Source organism: Littorina saxatilis, linkage group LG2 (genome assembly GCF_037325665.1).
Source record: "Littorina saxatilis isolate snail1 linkage group LG2, US_GU_Lsax_2.0, whole genome shotgun sequence".
In the NCBI taxonomy this organism is placed as follows: Eukaryota; Metazoa; Mollusca; class Gastropoda; order Littorinimorpha; family Littorinidae; genus Littorina; species Littorina saxatilis.
The window spans coordinates 71,752,240-71,774,593 of record NC_090246.1 but is presented as its reverse complement, the minus strand read 5'-3'; the positions used below and the strand labels follow the sequence as shown (position 1 = coordinate 71,774,593).

General features: G+C 39.9%; 1 protein-coding gene and 1 long non-coding RNA gene across 2 annotated transcripts in view; one reads left to right on the top strand and one right to left on the bottom strand.

Moving 5' to 3' along the window:
- LOC138959660 (ependymin-related protein 2-like) overlaps window positions 1-22,354 on the top strand; it is a 73,063-nt gene that overhangs the window by 32,984 nt on the left and 17,725 nt on the right. The window lies entirely within an intron of this gene.
- On the bottom strand, window positions 10,546-14,991 carry LOC138959653 (uncharacterized). The gene is made up of 3 exons (XR_011453768.1): window positions 14,639-14,991; window positions 14,203-14,296; window positions 10,546-10,597 (listed from the first exon to the last, which is right to left on the bottom strand). It is a non-coding gene; the product is annotated as an uncharacterized lncRNA (long non-coding RNA).

Sequence of the window (22,354 nt, the reverse complement as noted above, 5' to 3'; positions counted from 1 at the left end):
TTTTTTATTAATGTCTTTTATGACGTCATATCCGGCTTTTCGTGAAAGTTGAGGCGGCACTGTCACGCTCTCATTTTTCAACCAAATTGGTTGAAATTTTGGTCAAATAATCTTCGACGAAGCCCGGACTTCGGTATTGCATTTCAGCTTGGTGGCTTAAAAATTAATAATGACTTTGGTCATTAAAAATCTGAAAATTGTAAAAAAAAATAAAAATTTATAACACGATCCAAATTTACGTTTATGTTATTTTCCATCATTTTCTGATTCCAAAAACATATAAATATGTTATATTTGGATTAAAATCAAGCTCTGAAAATTAAATATATAAAAATTATTATCAAAATTAAATTGTCGAAATCAATTTAAAAACACTTTCATCTTATTCCTTGTCGGTTCCTGATTCCAAAAACATATAGATATGATATGTTTGGATTAAAATCACGCTCAGAAACTTAAAACAAAGAGAGGTACAGAAAAGCGTGCTATCCTTCTTAGCGCAACTACTACCCCGCTCTTCTTGTCAATTTCACTGCCTTTGCCATGAGAGGTGGACTGACGATGCTACGAGTATACGGTCTTGCTGAAAAATGGCATTGCGTTCAGTTTCATTCTGTGAGTTCGACAGCTACTTGACTAAATGTTGTATTTTCGCCTTACGCGACTTGTTATTCCTTTCATATGCTGTTGAAGTGTTGTGGGTGTTATTGTCTGTATATGCTATGTTGCGTCTGTGTATGCCTACAAGAATTTGCATTCGCTCTCTGCCAGTACAAGTCCAAACTTTAGTGGGTGTAATGTGCCTGTGGTCTGCTGGCAGTCGAGCACAGATAGTTTTCAAACATTCCTCCAGTGAGCCGCTGCGCGCTGCGACCTGAGTAAAGCGCTTCTTTGGTCTCTGGCAACGTTGAACTGCGCTGATATGCCCAGCGACGTGCGGACAAAGTCATCGCTGTATTCACCCTCTCTGGATAACTTGCACATGTCAAAACAGTTGCAGAAACACAAATCTCAAAACTGTTAGGCTTTTTCTCTTTTTTTCACTTTTGGCAGCGTTCACTCTAAATGTGCTGCCTAAAACGGACTCGTTTCTGTTCACAGCCAAAGCTTTCACACAAAAATTGCTATGACAGCTAAGGCCGCATTTGTTACATTTTAGCAGTGTTGACCCCAAGTTTCTACTTCAAACAAAAAATCAATAGCAAAATCTCAAAGTATGTGCGAGTCCCCTAAAATATGGACCACCTTCAACAAATCGAAGAAAAAGAAGCTAAAGGCTTTTTTCATTAATTCATTAAGAAGCTTGCTGGAAATAACCTATTACTAGCCCTCGAGATCAGTTTAAAAAAAAAATAACAAAAAGTCTTCTTTTCGTGCAAGTTGATAATTTTACTTATTTTCACTCTGTTTTTGATAAGCTTCTTTAGTTTCCTGGTGTTCTTCAAATAATGCTCTCATCAACCCGAAACAGATCAATCTAAAGCATTATTTGAATTAGTCTGACTTGTACACTAAGTTGTATCATGCTATTTTGAAGTATAGGGGGCTTTTTTTTTACAGTGATTCGTGAAGGCCGCTTCACTGGTCCATATTAGGCGCCCAGGCTCCTAATATGTACCATTTGTGATTTTGTATGTATTTAATTTTTGCTGAATGTCTATCAAAGCTATTTCACTCTAATTAGGCCTAACGGCCAACCTAAGAGAGAAGGACTACCAAACACAAAATAAAACTTCTTCGCAAGAAAACAAGCTAGTTATCAGCATGAAACAAAAAGTGGTCCATATTAGGAGCCCTTCCTAACTGTCTGTGTCTGCGTCGAAGATGTTACCGTGAATGTGTTTTTAAAAGACATTAATTTTGTCAGGGCGGCATTCAAACCACACGCACCAGACACGAACCGACGAACAAAATACTTCTGACAACAACTTAAATGTAAAATCAACAAGAGTACTGTAGCAGGGACCTGTATTAATATAGGTCTATGAGTGTAGTAAGATTCCAAATTGTATTCAGACCAAAACAACAATCATAAAACATACATGGGATTTTTCATATATATATATGTGTGTGTGTGTGTGTGTGTGTGTGCGTGTGTGTGTGTGTGTGTGTGTGTGTGTGTGTGATGATAACTAGTTTTAACGTCCTCTTAGAACTGCAACTGGCTTTAGGACAGGTAGAGTTAATATGCTTTATGTGGGGACAAGACACTGAACAAACATGCAACCAGAGAACACATATGGTCGTGTTATAATCATATCTGGAAGTCTGTTGCGATGTTTCAAAATGGGGATGGAAGTGAAGATTGTGTACGCGGAATATGGTTGGACTGGAGCGGTTTTGTAGGCTTATTTTTTTATATTTTTTATGTGGAATATTGTTATATTTGTGGCTGAATAGGTAAGTAAATACATAACTGGAAAAATAATACAATGAAGAAGAAAAAGCTCGGCGTGAGAGAGTATTGAGGGGTGGGAAGGAGGAACAGAGATCAGGGTTTTTAAAACAGATATCCTATTTCAGCCTTATATATTGAGAGACACAGGGTGTATGCTAGCTTCCATTGAAGCGTGCAATGTTTATCTAAAAAAAAAAAACTCATGGGGTTTCAGTTTGTGTTCGTTGACAAGGGTGTGTAGCACAGGAGCTCCTGTGGTGTGTAGGTTGCGGAAGTCTTGTTGGAGTGATTGGCAGCGGTCAAAGAGGTGTAAAAAAATATAAACTTTTCACATTCACAGAGACGGGGAAAGCACTTGTGAGCGCATCCATCCGTGCGATTGCTGCGACGTAATTTAAAGGAGGGAGGTGGGGAGTGAAGGCCTGTTTTGTTTTGTTTGTCGGGGCAGAATAAGCCAACCATGAGCATTGCCTTCTATTTTTAATTCTGTTTCCCAGTGACGCCAGATAACTTTGGCCATTTTGTGTTTTGCTCCCGCCCGTCTTAGTTAATTTTATGTCATGAAATGCTGCTTGATCTGTAACAGCCTCTTTTGCTTCTCTGTCAGCCATATCACTGCCTCTGATCCATGTGTGAATGATTGATTGATTTGTTTTTTGGGAGATCAAAGATGAGTTAGAGTGCAGCCATTTCGGCTCTTTAGTTTTAGATTCGATTTGTGTGTGTGTGTGTGTGTGTGTGTGTGTGTGTGTGTGTGTGTGTGTGTGTGTGTGTGTGTGTGTGTGTGTGTGTGTGTGTGTGTGTGTGTGTAGAAGCAGGAAAATATAGCATAATAATAGCAAACTAAAGAAGGGGAAGGAAAACGAAAAGGAGGGTAAAAACCACGCACTTCTTTACTCAAACTTCATAAAACCGACTGTAAAACTAACACCGGCTATTCTCCTTTCTCAATCATTATCAAAATCGATCCTAAAACAAAACAAGTCGCGTATGGCGAAAATACAACATTTAGTCAAGCTGTCGAACTCACAGAATGAAACTGAACGCAATGCAATTTTTCAGCAAGACCGTATATTCGTAGCATCGTACGTCGTCAGTCCACCGCTCGTGGCAAAGGCAGTGGAATTGACAAGAAGAGCGGGGTAGTAGTTGCGCTAAGAAGGATAGCACGCTTTTCTGCACCTCTCTTCGTTTTAACTTTCTGAGCGTGTTTTTAATTCACACATATCATATCTCTATGTTTTTGGAATCAGGAACCGACAAGGAATAAGATGAAAGATGATTTAAAAAATGTAATTTTGATCATAATTTTTATATTTTTAATTTTCAGAGCTTGTTTTTAATCCAAATATAACATATTTATATATGGTTTTTTTAATCAGACAATGATGAAGAATAAGATGAACGTAAATTTGGATCGTTTTATAAAACAATTATTTTTTTTACAATTTTCAGATTTTTAATGGCCAAAGTCATTAATTAATTTTCAAGCCACCAAGCTGAAATGCAATACCGAAGGCCGGCCTTTGTCGAAGATTGCTTGACTAAAATTTCAATTAATTTGATTGAAAAATGAGGGTGTGACAGTGCCGCCTCAACTTTTACAAAAAGCCGGATATGACGTCATCAAAGGTATTTATCGAAAAAAACAAAACGTCCGGGGATATCATACCCAGGAACTCTCATGTAAAATTTCATAAAGATCGGTTAAGTAGTTTGGTCTGAATCGCTCTACACACACACATGCACACGCACACAGCAACAACTTGCTGAATTTGTATACAACTGCATGATTATACGCAATAATGACATAACTACAGATACATAACAATGTTGTAATCACTGCTCCATGGACGATATTTCTTCTTGTCTTTACAAATATCCACTTCGTGTCTGATAAACCCTTTACTGTGTTTTTATGACAATTAAATGAGTTCTGAGTTCTGAGTTCTGAGTTCACACACACACACACACACACACACACCACGACACTCGTCTCGATTCCCCCTCTATGTTAAAACATTAGTAGTCAAAACTTGACTAAATGTAAAGAGACAGTATGTATTGCATCTAAACACGAGCTAAGTAAAACATTATCAGAAAAGGTAGAGCAAGAGAAATCCCAAAACTCAAATTCGAGTCACTGCAGTTCGTACTGTACAAGTTGAGAAAGTTGCAAGTCCAGTCAGTAGCCAACATCTCGGACGGATGTTTCGGGGAGGGGGGGGGGGGGGGAGTAGAACAAAGACCTATCTGTGGTCCGTTGCCGCTTCGAATTCCTTACAGGTCCCACACACATGGGAAAACGATTAACTCGGCCAGTACCCCAGCAAAAGTGGAAAGGAATATAGAAGAAAACTAAAATCTGACCGCGCTAGTCAGCTGAGAATGACCTACTTTCTCTGCTCAACGCACGGGCAATGCAGTCTCTCGTGTACACTGTACTGTGACAAGGCTCATAATTATAGAGAAAATAAGAGATACCCCCAAAAATGTTTGTGCACTGCACTTTTTTTCACATTTATAAACTGATGATCAGTGTGTGTGTGTTCAGTTGTGTGTGCGTGTGTGTGTGTCAGTTCAAGGGGTGTGTATGTGTGTCACTGTGTGCCCGTGTGTGTGTGTGTGTGTGTGTGACGGTCAGTCAGTGTCAGTCACAGTGTGTGTGTGTGTGTGTGTGTGCATGTGTGTGTGCATGTGTGTGTGCATGTGTGTGTGCCGTGTGCAGTGACAGTGTGAATGTGTGTGACGGTGTGTGTGTGTATGATGTATGTGCAGTGTGTGTGTGTGTGTGTGTGTGTGTCACAGTGTGTGTGTGTGTGTGTGACCGTGCTGAGAGAGAAACTAGAGAACAAGAACAAGAACAAGAACAAGAACAATTCTTTATTTTACGAGGGTAATAGAGTAAGCAGTGATCTGCTTTTTTTACATCTGGCCCTCGCCCTAAAGAGGGACTAGTCTAAAATTGCTAAAGAATAAGCAAGTAAAGAAAACAAACTACTGCTACATGATTATAATAGAAATGAAAGTAAGAACATATCATCAATTTACATACAATACATTGCTTAAATGAAAAATGCAGAGAGAGGGAGCCGATAATCGTCTGATTCTGCAGGTTCGGCACCAGGCTGATGAAAACGCAGAATAATCCATCAAAACAACACTCTAACATCAAGTTTTAGAAACCAGAAAAACTTATCGTAACTCCACAGGTTTCGTGGTGTTTTGCGCACTGCTGAAACGCGTTTAACACGACGTGAATCGCCGTGCGTTAATGTAGCGAAAACGTCCAAAACGCAGACACCAAAACTCGATGTTTTACTGTGTTTTGCACCGCGCTAAAATCCCAGGGATTTTATTGCGTTACGGCAGTTTTTCTAACTTGATGTGAATCGCACAGGTATAATGCCACAAAATTCAGTTGATTAACTTCATGTTTCATGTTATATGCCACGTTATAGTGCCAAAACGTGACTTTTCGCCCAGTGACTAATCTACAAAATCCCCATCTACGAAAACCTAGCTAGAAAACCCATCTACAAAAACCTAGCTAAAATAACCCACTGAACAACCCGTCTACGAAAACCCCATCTAAAAAGACCCGTCTACGAAAACCCCATCTAAAAAAGAAAAAGACCCCGTCGCACACTCCGCCATCCTGCAAACCACAGAATGCACGCCGTAAGCATACGTAAACAACTCAACAATTTCAACTACCACAAACTAATTCTTTAAACAACCAAACACATCATTCTTATCAAATAACATACCTACAATACCGTTCTCTCAAACGGTTTTCTAAAGCATTCAATAAACAAAAGTTTTCCCAAACATTCAACTCACAAAACAGTCTTCATGAACATTCAAATAAATCCTTCCCCAAGCAGCATACTCTTCTTCTCACTGCTTACCCATTTACAGAAAGAAAATTGTATTAACCTACCAGCAAAAGAATTCCTCACATCCCAAAGGATTTCAGCCTGTGACCAAACATGTCACACCAGGCGTCCAGAAAACACACGCACAAAAATATACGTTGTCTTTCTTCAGAATTCCAAGCAGAAAGAAAGTCTCAGTAGGACCCAGGGCCCAACATTCCGCGTGCCTGCGTCACAAGGTTAACACACATTCGACTCGAGGGGTGTCGAGTACCTCTACTTTCTCTACTTGGTGTTTAACATCACCTTCAACTATTCAAAATTACATCGCGGCGGAGAGAAAAAGAGAGATGGAATAAAGTCACCTGTCAATTGTTTCTTGTTCACAAAAACATTAATCACAATTTTACTCCAGAAACTTATACCAAAAAACAATCGTTTTACCTATGCAAATGTGGGCCACATAGGTTGCAGCTCACATGAAGGGGGGGTTGGGAATCATCACGCAAACACCAGTTGTCCTTTCACAACTTTATTTCACCACCTAGAACCTAAATGACATAATATATAGTATATAAGTACACACGTTCATAATTTATAAAACAATAACATACACAAATTATCAATTGCATTAGAGCATAATTATAAACATTAAAATGACAAGCAATACTTGAAACAATGTTAACCGGAACAAAAGAAATATGAAGGTAGTAAGGTATCCTACATGTGTCAAAAAAGGAAAATATTAAGAAGTCAGCATTTCAGGGAAAAGTTTATGAACCGAGTCATAGTTATGAGTCCCTTGCTGCCATGGTTTAGGTTTAAGCACGCTCGACCAAAATTCACGTCCAAAATTACCAGGGGACAGAAATAGTTTGCGGTCGCATAAAGCATGTGACTGTGTACTTCCCTACCATCGCCGGACTTTATACCTAGCATGTTATGTGATGGGGACAAGGGTACAAGTCAAACCAACAATGCATTAGAATGATATTACAATTTCAGGGTCACCATGAGTACTTCATTTGGGGAAATTATGAGACTCATGAGCGGGTAATAAAAACAATAACTGCATGAAAGGACGCAGCGAGTGCACAATAGTACAAGGCATAACCAATAACAGGAAAAAGAATAAAGCTCTCATTACATTGTTTCGTAAGAAACAGACGAAAAAAGTTAGAGTCCATTGGAGCTACCAAGGGCATATAACCATTGCATGGAAAGGGGAATAACTCATGGACGAATAACCAGAACGCAATAACTGCATGAACGGATGCAGTGATTACATGGTAGTACAAGGCATACTTAATAAAAGAAAACAGGAACAAAAAACCTCATTACATTATTACATAACCAAACAACAGCCAACAAAAATAGAGTCCATCAAATACAGAGTGTGCTAAACCTATCAAGGGCATGTGTCATGCAACTATTTCATAAAAAGGGGAAGAACTCATGGGCGACTAAGAAGAAAGCAATAAATGCCTGAATGGGGTTAGCGAGTACACCATAGCCTGAAGCCTAATCAATAAAGGGGATAAAAAACAAAACTATCATCATCTATTGTCACTGTGCACTATTAAAATATTACACACAAAGCATACAAAAGCATTTGTCCATCAGGGCTACCCCGAGCATGGAACCAATAGAAGGGACAGGAGCCAAGCTGTCTTCATCAATTGTCAATATGTGCATTATTGAAATGTTACAGACAAAACCTAGTCCCTCAGAAATGTCAACAACATAGGAAGGGGAATAACTCAGTAAACACACACTAATAATAGAAAATAACAAATACAACTGCAAAGCATGTACGCGCAAGGGTGGATAATTACTCCTAAATTACACCAATAACTGGATTCACAGTTGCACTGAACTAACATAATAAAACCATAATGGGTTAAAAGGGAAAATAATAATAATACACCCACAAAAAACCAACGCGCAACCTCTCACAGAGGGTGCATACCAACTAGGTACTTGAGCCTTACCACAATGAACGTGATCAACAATCAATAAGTTGGTCGCAGGGGAATTGGACATAGGCCTAAAAAAAAATAGGTGTGGTTACGGTAACCCGACCTACCCTATTTTTAGGGGCCGATCCTATAACTTTTTATTACATTTGTCAAAACAAAACAAAAACGAGTGCAAAAAACGCAATGAAAGCGAAAGCGCCCGTGTCGCACACTTATTTCCCTGTCAAGTAGGTTTAATTTGTACACATTAGAAAAAAAAGTTAAAAAAAAAAAAGTGATTGCCTACGTACCTACCTACCCTATTTTTTTTTGCTATGTTACCGTAACCACACCTATTTTTTTTGTGTGCCTTATTCCCACGAAGGTGAACACTACCCACAGATAAAGGGGAGCAACTTATGCCTGTCTGGCCATGTTACTGAACAGGGCATGAAAGGTCATGTCTCAACACAGACAGGGGTCGGCTTGTGCTGAGGAAACAATTAGCGCTCAAACCCTGGGCTTCCCATTCAGTGTACTATCGGCACCACATGTGTGGAAGGCGGGACATAGCATATAAACAAAGCTGGCAATGTGGCACCGAATGGGCAAAGAAAATACCACATTAACAGTTGCCTGGGCATTGAAAGGGGACTTTGTACTCGCAACGCTCAAGTATATACCATATTCAAAACAACACAAGGAACTTAGTCGATAAATATCGACAGGGGGCGGACAAATGGTTTACATGTGAAATGTGTGTATATGGGTGTGGTTCTGAAACAAACAAACAAACAAACAAACCATGTGAACCCCCCCCCCCCCCCCCCCCCCTCTCGCGGGCTGAACGACTGACGTCACATGTCGCTTCGGTCTTTTCCAGAAGAACACCGCGTGTACATAATACACAATTCGATCGCGTAGCACTGCCAATGCACATTTTCGCAACGAAAACCGTGCTACTGTTTCTTGTGTGTTAAATCTGAAAGCAATATAAGTGAACGAACAATTGAAAACTGATATCACGTTACTAAACTCCCAAAAGTAATAAATTACTTCTGACTGCGGTACACAATACATTTTCAAAGCAATTTTTATTATTTTCAAGACATAAAAAAAACAACGGAAGAAAAATGCAAACAATAACAATTTTTTTTAAAGTACAGACTAAATACTGATTTCTCTTTAGTATGTTGGATTCAGGTGTACTTACTCACAGTTGCAGACAGATACAGATTCAAACACGTGTCGAGCGTAAAACAAAAAGTGAAACTAGAGAATAACATGAACCTGAAAACTTTTAAAATATTTGTACCCAGCACCAAGAGAGATTATTGTAAAAAAAAAAATGTAATACAAAGTGTGTGAGTTCTACATAAGACAGGAGAATTTACATAGCAACAGAAAACATGCTTGTAAATCACTGAGCACCAACAGTTAAAAATCACTATCGCTCACCTCATGCAGACTGAAATGCAAACCTGCACACATACATACACACAAACAAGGGGGGAGCATCCGTGGACTGGCACTAATGATATGATCAACTGCATATGTAGCTAACTTTGCCCGTCTCACACCTTGTTAATGTTAGTGTCACTGGTACGCAACCTGTTCTTAATGCTTTACTCTTTCCACCCGCGCTGCACTTTGTCCATCATTGACATTGTCCTCAGCTTGTGGTGGACTCGGATTTTAAAAAAAAAAGCAGGACAGCATTTTCGAAAACATCTTCTTGCACTTTCAAAGAAATGTCAAATGCATAAACTGTGTCATAAAAAAGCACAGGCACTGTATCATTGATTTGGCACTGTTGCAGAAAGTCCTTGTCATCAGCTTTCATTTTGGCAGAGCAAGCGACACCCACAGTCCGACGAAAAATGTCCTGCATGTCAAGGAACATTTGCACAATGTTGTCTTTGACAAATGTCAGTCCTCCTCGGTTAAGCACCGTTGTCATGTCAGTTGAAGAATCACAATCACTTTCTGACAGCTCACTGAACCTCAGTGCTTCTAAACAGTTTCTCGTATCTGTATGCACCTTTCTTGAGGCCCCAAACTTTCTTTTTTAGTTTCTTCACCACACTCCCAGCAACATACCTGATCACATCCTTCCTCACACACTGGCACCGGTCGGTCATTCGCGTTGTCTTCCTGTTTGCACCCATAGGTTGCTTCGACCAGCCTTTCAAACATCCTGAGGCAAATGGAAGCTGATGCATGAGTCGACTTAGTGACCTCTGTAATGCTTGCATGGCTTGCGTAGTACAATGAGTGAGCCTTTTCCTTGGCCGCGTTCCGGAACTTCCCTTGTAGACCAAGGCATGTCTCAAACACCTGAAGTTTGTCCCGAAGAACAGCACCTGTCAAACAGACCACAAAGTCTTACACTTGAACACATACAATAGAACCACCTTTGTATTACCTCAAACAATCTGAGAAAGCGGGTCTTTAAAAGGAGGCAGTCTTAAAATGAAGGAAAATTTACAGAAGTTATGCACAGACAAACTGACAAAATAAGGTCTTAAAAGGGAGGGATTATCAAATTGGGGGGGGGGGGGGGGGTGGTCCACTGTATATATATATATATATATATATATATATATATATATATATATATATATATATATATATATATATATATATGTATAGGTTACAACACGAGTGGTTTTTTATATGGCTTGTATTTCAGTCAAGACCCAGCGGATGAATATCATCGGGAGACACGAGCCTTTGGCGAGTGGCTCTCGATTGATATTCCCGCTGGGTCTTGACTGAAATACAAGCCATATAAAAAACCACTCGTGTTGTAATCTGTATATCCCATTCTACCATCAAACACAAAGTGTAGACTACTAGCGGCACTGTTGCGATCTGTGGAGTGTGAAACAGTGTTTTCAGCGAGACTTGGCCTTTTTGCAACCTTAAACTAAGTGACCGTCGCTGAAAAAATAAAACGAATGAGTGCATCTATAAGTACGCGGTAACACTACTTTCAGACCGTTTAAAAGCTTTAAGTAAAGGTTCATAAGTTGCAAGAAAGTAATGAAGTCGTATAGAAATCCATTTAGTTGAAGCGCACAATTCTTTTGCGTTTCAGGTCGGCGGAACGGGGAAACCGGTTTGGCCCCCATTTGGCTTACTCGACTCGATTCAGAATCGATTCCACGTTGTTTTTTTCGAACGCATTATTATACAATTAGTCTTATTGACAGAGAAGCAAATTTTAGGGAACACATATGTAGATTTAACCATTTGCTCCCTATTTGAAATGTATCTACATGTTTTGCGAGTGTGTTTGCATGAACCTAAACTGGTATGGGTGCGAGGAAAACAGGACCCAAGTCTGTCACCGCCGCTTGATTGCATTTTGAAAGAATATGACTGGATTACGGAAAAATACACACATGTTAAGTTCTTAGATACCTTCATCGCCAATGTGGACTTACTGCAGAGCCAGGCAAAAGAGTAGACTTGCTCGCAAAACACGTGAAACAGCTGATGATAGCGAAGCCCAACCGTGCCAGGTAAGGACGGTCTGACAGATTCTCAAAAGTCGTCTGCTAACGAAGCAAGGGGAGGGTACTCGTGTTTTTGTTTTGGTTCGCTAGCATCTGGTTATCTTGTAAGTTGAATGTTCGTTTTTTCCCACCTGCATTGCTTTCATAATGAAAGAAACGTTTGCTTATTGCATCTCATACATCAGATCAGTTCTGAGATTCATTTTTGCGTGCAACTGATATGGTTTTCTGAGCCGTGCAATACGATTTTGGAACTTCATACAAATGTGTCACATTGTTCGGCGCGAGGTCAAAGGTCGGGAGCAAAGTAGTTCTTCGCCCAAATCGGAATCTGCACTATCATATATTTTTTTGAGTCCATGATGTATTTATTGAGCTATAAAAATACAACATATATACCCATACTGAAGTAACAGAGACAAAGAAGGGAGGTCATGGGATATATATATATATCCCATGACCTCCCTTCTTTGTCTCTGTTACTTCAGTATGGGTATATATGTTGTATTTTTATAGCTCAATAAATACATCATGGACTCCAAAAAATATATGATAGTGCAGATTCCGATTTGGGCAAAGGACTACTTTCCTCCCGACCTTTGACCTCGCGCCGAACAATGTGACACATTTGTATGAAGTTCTAAAATCGTATTGCACGGCTCAGAAAACCATATCAGTTGCACGCAAAAATGAATCTCAGAACTGATCTGATGTATGAGATGCAATAAGCAAAAGTTTCTTTCATTATGAAAGCAATGCGGGTCGAAAAAAACGAACATTCAACTTACAAGATAACCAGATGCTAGCGAACCCAAACAAAAACACGAGTACCCTCCCCTTGCATCGTTAGCAGACGACTTTTGAGAATCTGTCGGTAGTGTGTTTTGGTGTGCGCCTTCAGCTATCAAACATCGGCTGTTTCACGTGTTTTGCGAGCAAGTCTACTCTTTTGCCTGGCTCTGCAGTAAGTCCACATATTTTTCCGTAATCCAGTCATATTCCTTCAAAATGCAATCAATCGGCGGTCACAGACGTGTCGGTCGCGTTTTCCTCACCGTGCCCATACCAGTTTAAGTTCATCCATGCAAACACACTCGCAAAACAGTTTATCACGTAGATACATTTCAAATAGGGAGCAAATGGTTAAATCTAAACCTACATATTTGTTCCCTAAAATTTGCTTCTCTGTCAATAAGCCTAATTACACACGTTCGAGAAAAACAACGTGGAATCGATTCTGAATCGAGTAAGCCAAATGGGTCCCAAACCCGTTTCGCCCGTTCTGCCGACCTGAAACGCAAAACAAAAGAATTGTGCGCTTCAACTAAATTAATTTCTATTCGACTTCATTACTTTCTTGCAACTTATGAACCTTTACTTAAAGCTTTTAAATGGTCTGAAAGTAGTGTTACCGCGTACTTATCGATGCACTCATTCGTTTTATTTTTTCAGCGACGGTCACTTAGTTTAAAGGCATATGTACTCGATGACTATACACGCTAATTGCTTTACCAACAGCTGGAGACATGCTAAATTAAGTTCCCTGCAAAATATTGTGGTCTAGGACCCCTTCAATGTTGAGATATGTTAATTTTCATTTTGATCTGGATCGTCCTATTTATAGATTTGGCAACACATGTAACGTTGATGCAAGGGAGCTAACACCGCGGCTTTGTTGACATCCTCACTTTTTCAGAGGCTAGAACAAGCTGTAATGCATGTATTATGGTCCGCGCATGGTGACATATCGTCATTATATGGTCTTATGGTGCGTTTGACATCGATTATGGGCAAACTACACTTTGTAAACACGGGAGCGCGTACATATGCCTTTAAGGTTGCAAAAGGGCTAAGTCTCGCTGGCAACAGTTTTACCCTGCACAGATCGCAACAGTGCCGCTAGTAGTCTACACTTTGTGTTTGATGGTAGAATGGGATATACAGATTACAACACTCGTGGTTTTTTATATGGCTTGTATTTCAGTCAAGACCCAGCGGGAATATCAATCGAGAGCCACTCGCCAGAGGCTCGTGTCTCCCGATGATATTCATCCGCTGGGTCTTGACTGAAATACAAGCCATATAAAAAACCACTCGTGTTGTAACCTATACATATATACAATAATAGATTTGTATTAGTCCATATCTTGGGATAATTCCCTGCCTCGTATAACTTTAAAAGAAAGGCAAACACACACACCATTGTATCCAAAAAGAACACTTGCACATTGACAAGTCTGGAATGTGTACGCGAATGATCAACAATAATTACACGTATGCCATACAGGGAGCACTGCTTACTTGTCATGTATATATGACAGCTTATTCTCAGCGTAACTGAATAACTTGAAATTTAAACTTGAAATTGTTTTACATTATAAGCAAAAGTGAAAACACTACTCCAACAAAATTGTATTCATTCATACAGTGTTTCCCTAAACACTTACAGTCCAAGGTTTTAACATGGCTTCACAGATCAGCTGACAGGCATTCATTTTCTGCAATCTCACTGCACACCTCTTCCAAAAGTGGAACTGTCACCTGTTGACAATTAAAAACACATGTAAATGTACACACAGTGACACAATAAAACATCATGCGTAATGAGAATTATCCAAAAATATTATATGATGCACTGGTGTCAAATGTGTTATGGTATTTTATGTTATCACAGAATCTAAGTCTTGAAAAATACACATGTTCACACAAAAATATGGCAAATACCACATGAGACTGAAATATACACAAATCTGCAGTAACTTGACTGAGAAATCACAAGCGGGTGTAGTTGTAGGCATCACAATCACAAGACAAACAAATTCTGCCTTTATGTTTAATATTTTTCAACAATAAATGTTGCAAATGTAACGAATAACTTCTCACCTTTTGTGAAATAATACTTTGAGCTTGACACACTTCTGACTGTACAGGGGTTTTCATCAACAACAAAAGTGGTGCTTGCTTCCTGAAACAAAATTATTCAATGATGAAAAGAACTGAATGTGGCAGTGTTCAAAGTGATATTCAAACTTGTATACAACTATCAGTACCTATACTGTAAAACGAGAAGGCTATTGGCATGCTCGTCAATCAGTATGTGTCATTCAGTGTTTTGTGCTGTAACAATGAAATGCAATCAATGCAAGTTCTTGTAGTCTAGAAATAAATACAACAATAATTTCAATTGAAACCACAAACTAGTCAAATAAATTGTGTAAATAGTTGGACAAAGAGATGCTTATCTCTTGGATAACTCAGCTGCGTTCGATACGATCGATCACTCTGTTCTGCTCTCTCGTCTCGAATCTGTTTTTGGCATTCACTCTACCGCTCTTCACTGGTTTAGTTCATATCTACAGGGCCGTAGTCAGTATGTGTCTGTCAATAATCTCTCATCTCCTCCATCTCCTCTCTGTTTCGGCGTTCCCCAGGGATCAGTTCTAGGCCCAGTTTTATTTGTACTATACACCACTCCTCTCTCTGCCGTCATCAAGCAACACGCAGTCAATCACTACCTCTTTGCAGACGACACACAACTCCAACAAGCATGCAAGCCTACAGAAATCCAAGCGGTGACGCACACTCTCCAAAACTGCACTTCAGATATTAAATCATGGATGACAAACAATATGCTCAAGTTAAATGATGACAAGACTGAATTTCTTCTTTTCTCTGGAGCTTCCTGTTCGACCACTTCCCTTCCAGCCTCCATCACAGTAGGTTCTAGTGACATTTCTCTCTCTGATAGTGCTAGGAATCTTGGGTTCATCATGGACTCCCACCTCTCAATGAAACAACACATCAAAAAAGTCTGTCAGACATGTTACTTTGAGATCAGAAGAATAGGTTCCATAAGAAAATTTCTCACTGTTGATGCCACTAAAACTCTCGTTACATCCTGCATTCTGTCCAGATTAGATTACTGCAACTCCCTTCTCATAGGCTGCCCTGACTCCACTCTCCAACCCTTGCAAAAAGTACAACACTCTGCTGCACGTCTCATTTTCAGAGCACAGCATCGACAACCCTGCACTCCTCTCATGAAAGAACTTCACTGGCTTCCTGTATCTGAACGTATTAGGTATAAAGCTGCCTGCTTCTGCTACAATATCATCTCTGAATCGGCACCTGCCTATCTTTCTGAACTGGTCTCTCTCTACACTCCCTCTCGCACCCTTCGTTCTTCTGATGATGCTCGACTTCTCTGTCAAGGTCGCTTTAAACGCAAGGCTCATGGCTTCCGCACGTTTTCGTATTATGGACCTCAGTTATGGAATTCACTCCCCTTTCAATTACGTCACTCTCCATCCATTTCATCTTTTAAGTCCAATTTGAAAACTCACTTGTTCCAACAACACTACGAATAGTTCCTTAGTATAGAGTCTGGGGATGTGAGATGTGCATGATGTGTTGTTTGAATCTGACAGTGATTGTATGATTTTTGTATACATGTATTGTTGTCCCGCGCTTTGAACTTTTGATAAGGCGCTTTATAAATGCCCGTTATTATTATTATTATTATTATTATTATTATTATTATTAACCCAGAGAAATAACAGGATTTCTTAGCAAAACTTTCCCAACCCAATTACCTGATTCAGTCCGGCTTTTCTGCTTTTAACACTTACTTTCAGTTTCACTAGAATATATCACAACTACAAGAATAACAATGGAACAGGAATGAGATTTTGTTTTGTTTTTGTAAACTACATCAGGATTTAACTAGTTTGGAAGCTCTGCTTACATACAAAATACAGACAGTGACGTTCAATCGTGGTGGCTGATCAGTGCACTGACTGAGACGGACGATTCGATTTGATCGCTTCACCACGCCTTTCCAACTATGTGCTCCCATACAGTTTTGGTAGATACATGCTTGTGCAAGTATGTTATTAGTATTACCAATATGAATCTTATTTTCCTTTCGATGGTCAGTTTTACTCACCTCTGTAACGGCAGTCACCTCTGCGAATGCTGTCGAAGAATCTAACCGAAAGTAAACATTCTGGGAATCTACGCGCATCGGCCTTGACGCAAGTTCAATACTGAGCCAATGAGCGCGGCGCGCCGAAGTTGGCGATCCAGTCTATCTCTGTTGAGGCCTTGCAAGGTTTTGACGGCAACAATAACTATTGTAGTTCTCTAAGACTTTATTTCTGTTTGATTTGTAATATGTTGGGAAGACATATTTATCAATTGATCAACAAAATAAAACATAATAAAAAACGACACAACGTACGTACATTGTTAAAATTATCATTGGCCAACGTTGAACATTTAACGAAGGCCTCAATCTTCCCGCACCGTAGACCAGATTAGTAGGTGCTTGATTTTGGTATTTTGATTTTACATAACATTAAACCTTTCTTGGGGTTCATGGTCATGGCAACAGCCATAATAATATCATATCATGTATAATATTACATTTCAGCATATTTGAATTACATGTCATCATACCAAACTGTCATACATTTTTATTCCCACATCATTCTGATTGATCACAACCAAACCTACTATCAGTGGACACATCCAAATGTAAGCGCCTGTTCTTGACAACTTTTAATCGATCTAAAAATAGCAACTTGCTGGGTCCTTTGCCGCCAACAGACACTGTTTGGCCTGTAGGTAAAATGTACAATGTATTTTCTGATTTGTGCACAAAAGCTTTTTTTCTTTTTTCTTTTTTTTAACATAACAATGTTTAATGTCACTGTATGTTTAAAAGACCATGGTCATATTTGTAAAAAAAAAAATGTTAAATTAGAAAATAAATAACATTTTGGTTCATGATTTTTCCTACACCTGTGCTGAAAATAAGAAATAAAAATGTCGGTATATAAGTCACTCAAATACAGCTAGGTACGAATGGCTCGGTTTGAGTTTGTTGCAGTTGACCCTGCACAATGCGACGTATCATGTTTTTGTTGAACAATTTTGACGTCACCCCTCCCATAGGGTGACGTATTTCACAACTTCCTGTGTTACACAAACTCTGTGATGACCAATTCTTCCTCACCCCTCCCATAGGGTGACGGATTTCACAACTTTCTACAGATGAACAATGTTGCCTTCACTCCTCCCATAGGGTGACGGATGTCACAACTTCCTGTGTACACAAACTGATGACGTATTTCACAACAAAATGGCGCTGCCCATGGTCAACCTCTAAACTATCCGTATAGAATGGGGGCGTCCTCGCCCCCATAATAATTGTAGTCACTAACTAATAAAATACATGTACACAAAAAATACAACAAACCTCGGAGAAAAGGGGATTTGGCCTTTGCTCATGTCATCACTGGCCGCTGTTACTCCCACGTATCCACCATCTGTGGTATAATTATAAGTTCTCATGAAAATCGGGTTCTAACCACCAAACGCCTATTCTTCATGGCCAACCACATTCTCCAACCGAAATTCACCTTTCCAACCCAACATTATGAATGTACTGCTGGATCTCTTTTCTTTAATCATAAGGCAAAAAAAAATATAATAGGTCTGTTTACGGTAACATATGCCAAAAAAAATAGGGTCGGTAGGTCGGGATTTTTTTTTTCTCCAAAAAACCATATTTTTACGTTATTTTGCAAAAAAAACAAGATTTTTTTTTCCCCCAAATGCCAAAAAAAAGTCTAGGGTCGCGTGGAAAAACTAGGGTCGGTCGGGTTACCGTAAACAGACCTCTTTTTTTTTGGCCTAATACCCTTCACTTTCACGGCATTCCTAATCTAAACTCTTCTGCCTTCAATATCCTGTCTTCTCCACAACTTCAATCATTATCCGGACTGGCGCTGGTACATGTATGTAATGTACAGATCTCTCGCACATACCTTGTGCTCTGAAGTCAGCAAAATACACTTAGTTTGGCTCCACTATTACCCCAACCAAAACAACGATTTCTTCGGCAAACTGACGAGGATTAGTACGTTCAATTATATTTACAGTAATCCCGCCGACTGACGTACACAGTGTTGGGTCCTGGCTTCATCAGCCTTTATCCCATTATGACAACAAACAAGAAGAAGGTTTTTCGTCAGCAAACTGGTAATTCTTAGCACGTCCCATAATATACATTAATAGCGAAAATGAAAGCATCCAGTGTTCCAAATTTAACTTCATGGGCCTTTGTCTCGTTATGCCAACAGCCAAATGAAATAATAGCTTATTTATGTAACACGTGGTCTCTGCCAACCACGCGGTCCCTTTGCGTTAATTCCAACACAATTTACCTCACAGTCTCGACCTTAACTCCATTATTATATCCTCACAAATCTTAACATCGTTATACGGCCCTTGTAAAAATACCCACTACATAGAAATATAAACTTGTCTTTCTTCCAGTAAAATCGCCGATCATTGTCTACACAAAAGTCTGAAAACAACATTATAAAATATTTAATTTATTGAAATGCATTATTTGTTGGTAGAAAAATGCGTGTAGGAAATTACGTGTACACTGGATGCTTGCTAACTAAATTGCACACCCTGCCTTTTCAAATAAAGTAGGAAACCGGTTTGTGCCTACCATGTGGTTCCTGGAGCTCAGCTGCACACCCACGTCTTTCCTCTCTAAAGTCGTGGAACCAAAAGAACGCACGCTACCGAGTTTGGCGGGACTGCGCGGGCACTGACCACTAGTGGCCAATGGGCAGGCAGTGATTTTAAAGCTCGCTGCGTGTGTGGCAAACAGACCAACCGTGAACCAGCTGCAGGTCACTAACTGGGATGGGTGATCGGGGCGCAGCCCGAATTAACTATGGTACCAGCGTGGATGCTCTTTTAAAGGGGCACTCCTGGGGAAATATTTATAATTTTAAAAACAATAGTAACACAAATAAATTGCATTCCTTACAATGGCCGGCGGCGACACAAATTTAAGAATCAGCTCTTCCGCTAGACCATTTCAATACCGAAAAAAACACAGTCTCGGAAACCTTAGTGGATCCCTGATAGTACAGGGGTCCCCGAGTTCACAAGTTCAAACGGATGTACACAAGTGCATGTGCACCGTAACTGTCGTCGGTCACAAGCTCACACTGATAACTAGCTTTTTTTCTTGCGAAGAAGTTTCATTTTGTGTTTGGTAGTCCTTCTCTCTAAGGTTAACTGTTAGGCTTAATTAGAGTAAAATAGCTTTGATAGACATTCAGCAAAAATTAAATACAGAAAAAATCACAAATGGTTCATATTAGGAGCCTGGGCGCCTAATATGGACCAGTGGAGAGGCCTTCACGAATCACTGTAAAAAGCCCCCTATACTTCAAAATAACATGATACAACTTAGTGTGCAAGTCAGACTAATTCAAATATGCTTTAGATTTAGCTGTTTTGGGTTGATGAGAGCATTATTTGAAGCACACCAGGAAACTAAAGAAGCTTATCAAAAACATAGTGAAAATTAGTGAAATTATCAACTTCCACGAAAAGAAGACTATTTTTGTTATATTTTTTTTTTGAAATCTCGAGGGCTAGTTGTAGGTTATTTTCAGCAAGCTTCTTAATGAATTAATGAAAATAGCCTTTAGCTTTTATTTTCTTCGATTTGTTGAAGGTGGTCCATATTAGGGGACTCACACATACTTTGAGATTTTGCTATTATTTTTTGTTTGCAGTAGAAACTCGGGGTCAACACTGCTAAAATGTAACAAATACGGTCTTAGCTGTCATATATAGCAAGTTTTGTGTTATAAAAGCTTTGGCTGTGGACAGAAACGAGTCCGTTTTAGGCGGCAAATTTAGAGTGAACGCTGCCAAAAGTGAAAAAAAGAGAAAAACCCTAACGGTTTTGAGGTTTGTGTTTCTGCAACTGTTTTGACATCATCCTGACCTCAGGTCAAAATGAGTTCGGCTCATTCTCTCCCTGACAGGATTCCTTGAGTTTCCTTGTCTGGCAAGGAAACCGATTTTGTTTTTCATATTTAGAGCTTTTTGTAATGTGTCATGGATGTAAGCAGATTCGCGATCGTCGATAATGATTTTTCATGGTGTTTTGTAATTATTAAATTACAGAGGAATTGTTATTTTAGACAGTTTCAAGCGAGCTATTTTTCGCGGATGTATTTACTGTGTGCAAACAACTCTAAATATGGCATAAGTGTCACGTGATAATCAACCGTTTGGTTTCGCGCTCGCTGGAGCAGACGATTTTTTTTACAGTGATGCAACCATATATTACGGTCTCCTTCCGGCAGCAGTCCCAAAATTTCGACTTGTTTTGACCTTAGAACGATGTCATTATTATAACTGTGAAGAACAGAACGGAGATCACTGTCGAAGTCGGCCAATCAGCAATCATTTTCGTCTCGCGAACACTGCGGCTCGTGAACAACATAATGGAAGATCACTCTGTATTCTGGTTTTGATAGATTCGCGTAGGACTGTCGCGTCCGGTCAGAGAGACAACTGGCGATAGCCGTGGAGCGAGGATTATCAAAATGTTTTGACATGTGCAAGTTATCCAGAGAGGGTGAATACAGCGAATGATATTGTTTTGAGCGCTCAAGCGCCGTTAGTTTGTCAGAACTGGAGGTGGTCCATATTAGGAGCCGGTCCGGTCATATTAGGAGCCTTTCCCCTAAGTGTGTGTGTAAATATAGATATGTGTGTGTGTCTGCGGTGTGTGGGTAGGCTATGTGTGTGTGTGTGTGTGTGTGTGCGTCGCGTAACAATACGCGTGCGTGGGTGGTTTGTGTTTCTGCGCGTGCGTGCGTGTGTGTGTCTGACGGTGTGTGTGTGTGTGTGCCCGGTGTGCACGGCACGGTGTGTGTGTGTGTGTGTGTGTGTGCGTGGTCACAGTGTTTGTGTCAGTGCCGGTGTGTGTGGTTGTGTGTGTGTGTGTGACGGTGTGTGTGTGTGTGTGTGTGTTTACGTGTGTGTGTGTGTGTGTGTGTGTGTGTGTGTGTGAGTCGGTGTGTCAGTGTATGTATGTAGGCCTATGTGTGTGTGTGTGTGTGTGTGTGTGTGTGTGTGTGTGTGTGTACTTATATATATATATACTAGAGGAATACCCGGCTTCGCCGGGGTGAATCGCGAGACAGAGACAGACAGCGTGGCGGTTCATCACAATCACCTCTGCAGGCGAAGTCCTGTCAAACGGGATTGAGAATTTTAGAGCTTATTTCTTAGCCCTATATTATCTGTTGTGGCTTCTCAAATGCCAGAACATACAGACAGACAAAAGCCGCTAGACCCCATCACAAACAGAACTCTACAATCCACAGGTTTTTACCCACACACACACACACAAACACACACACAGAGAAGCCGTATATATATATATATATATATATATGTATATCTATAATCTATAAATATATAGAGATAGGTGAGAGTGTATTTTTCGCGTGGCTATAAATTGATTCGACCTTTTCACTTTGACAGTAAGAACAACTTACGGGTGCAAGGGAAGCGTTCTGGACAGCGCAGTGACATTCTAAAAATAGTTACTCAGAAACGGGAATTTGGGGTGAACGGCGCGAGACAGAGACAGACAGCGTGGCGGTTCACCACAATCACCTTTGAAGGCGAAGTCCTGTCAAACGGGATTGAGAATTTTAGAGCTTATTTCTTGGCCCTATATTATCTGCTGTGGCTTCTCAC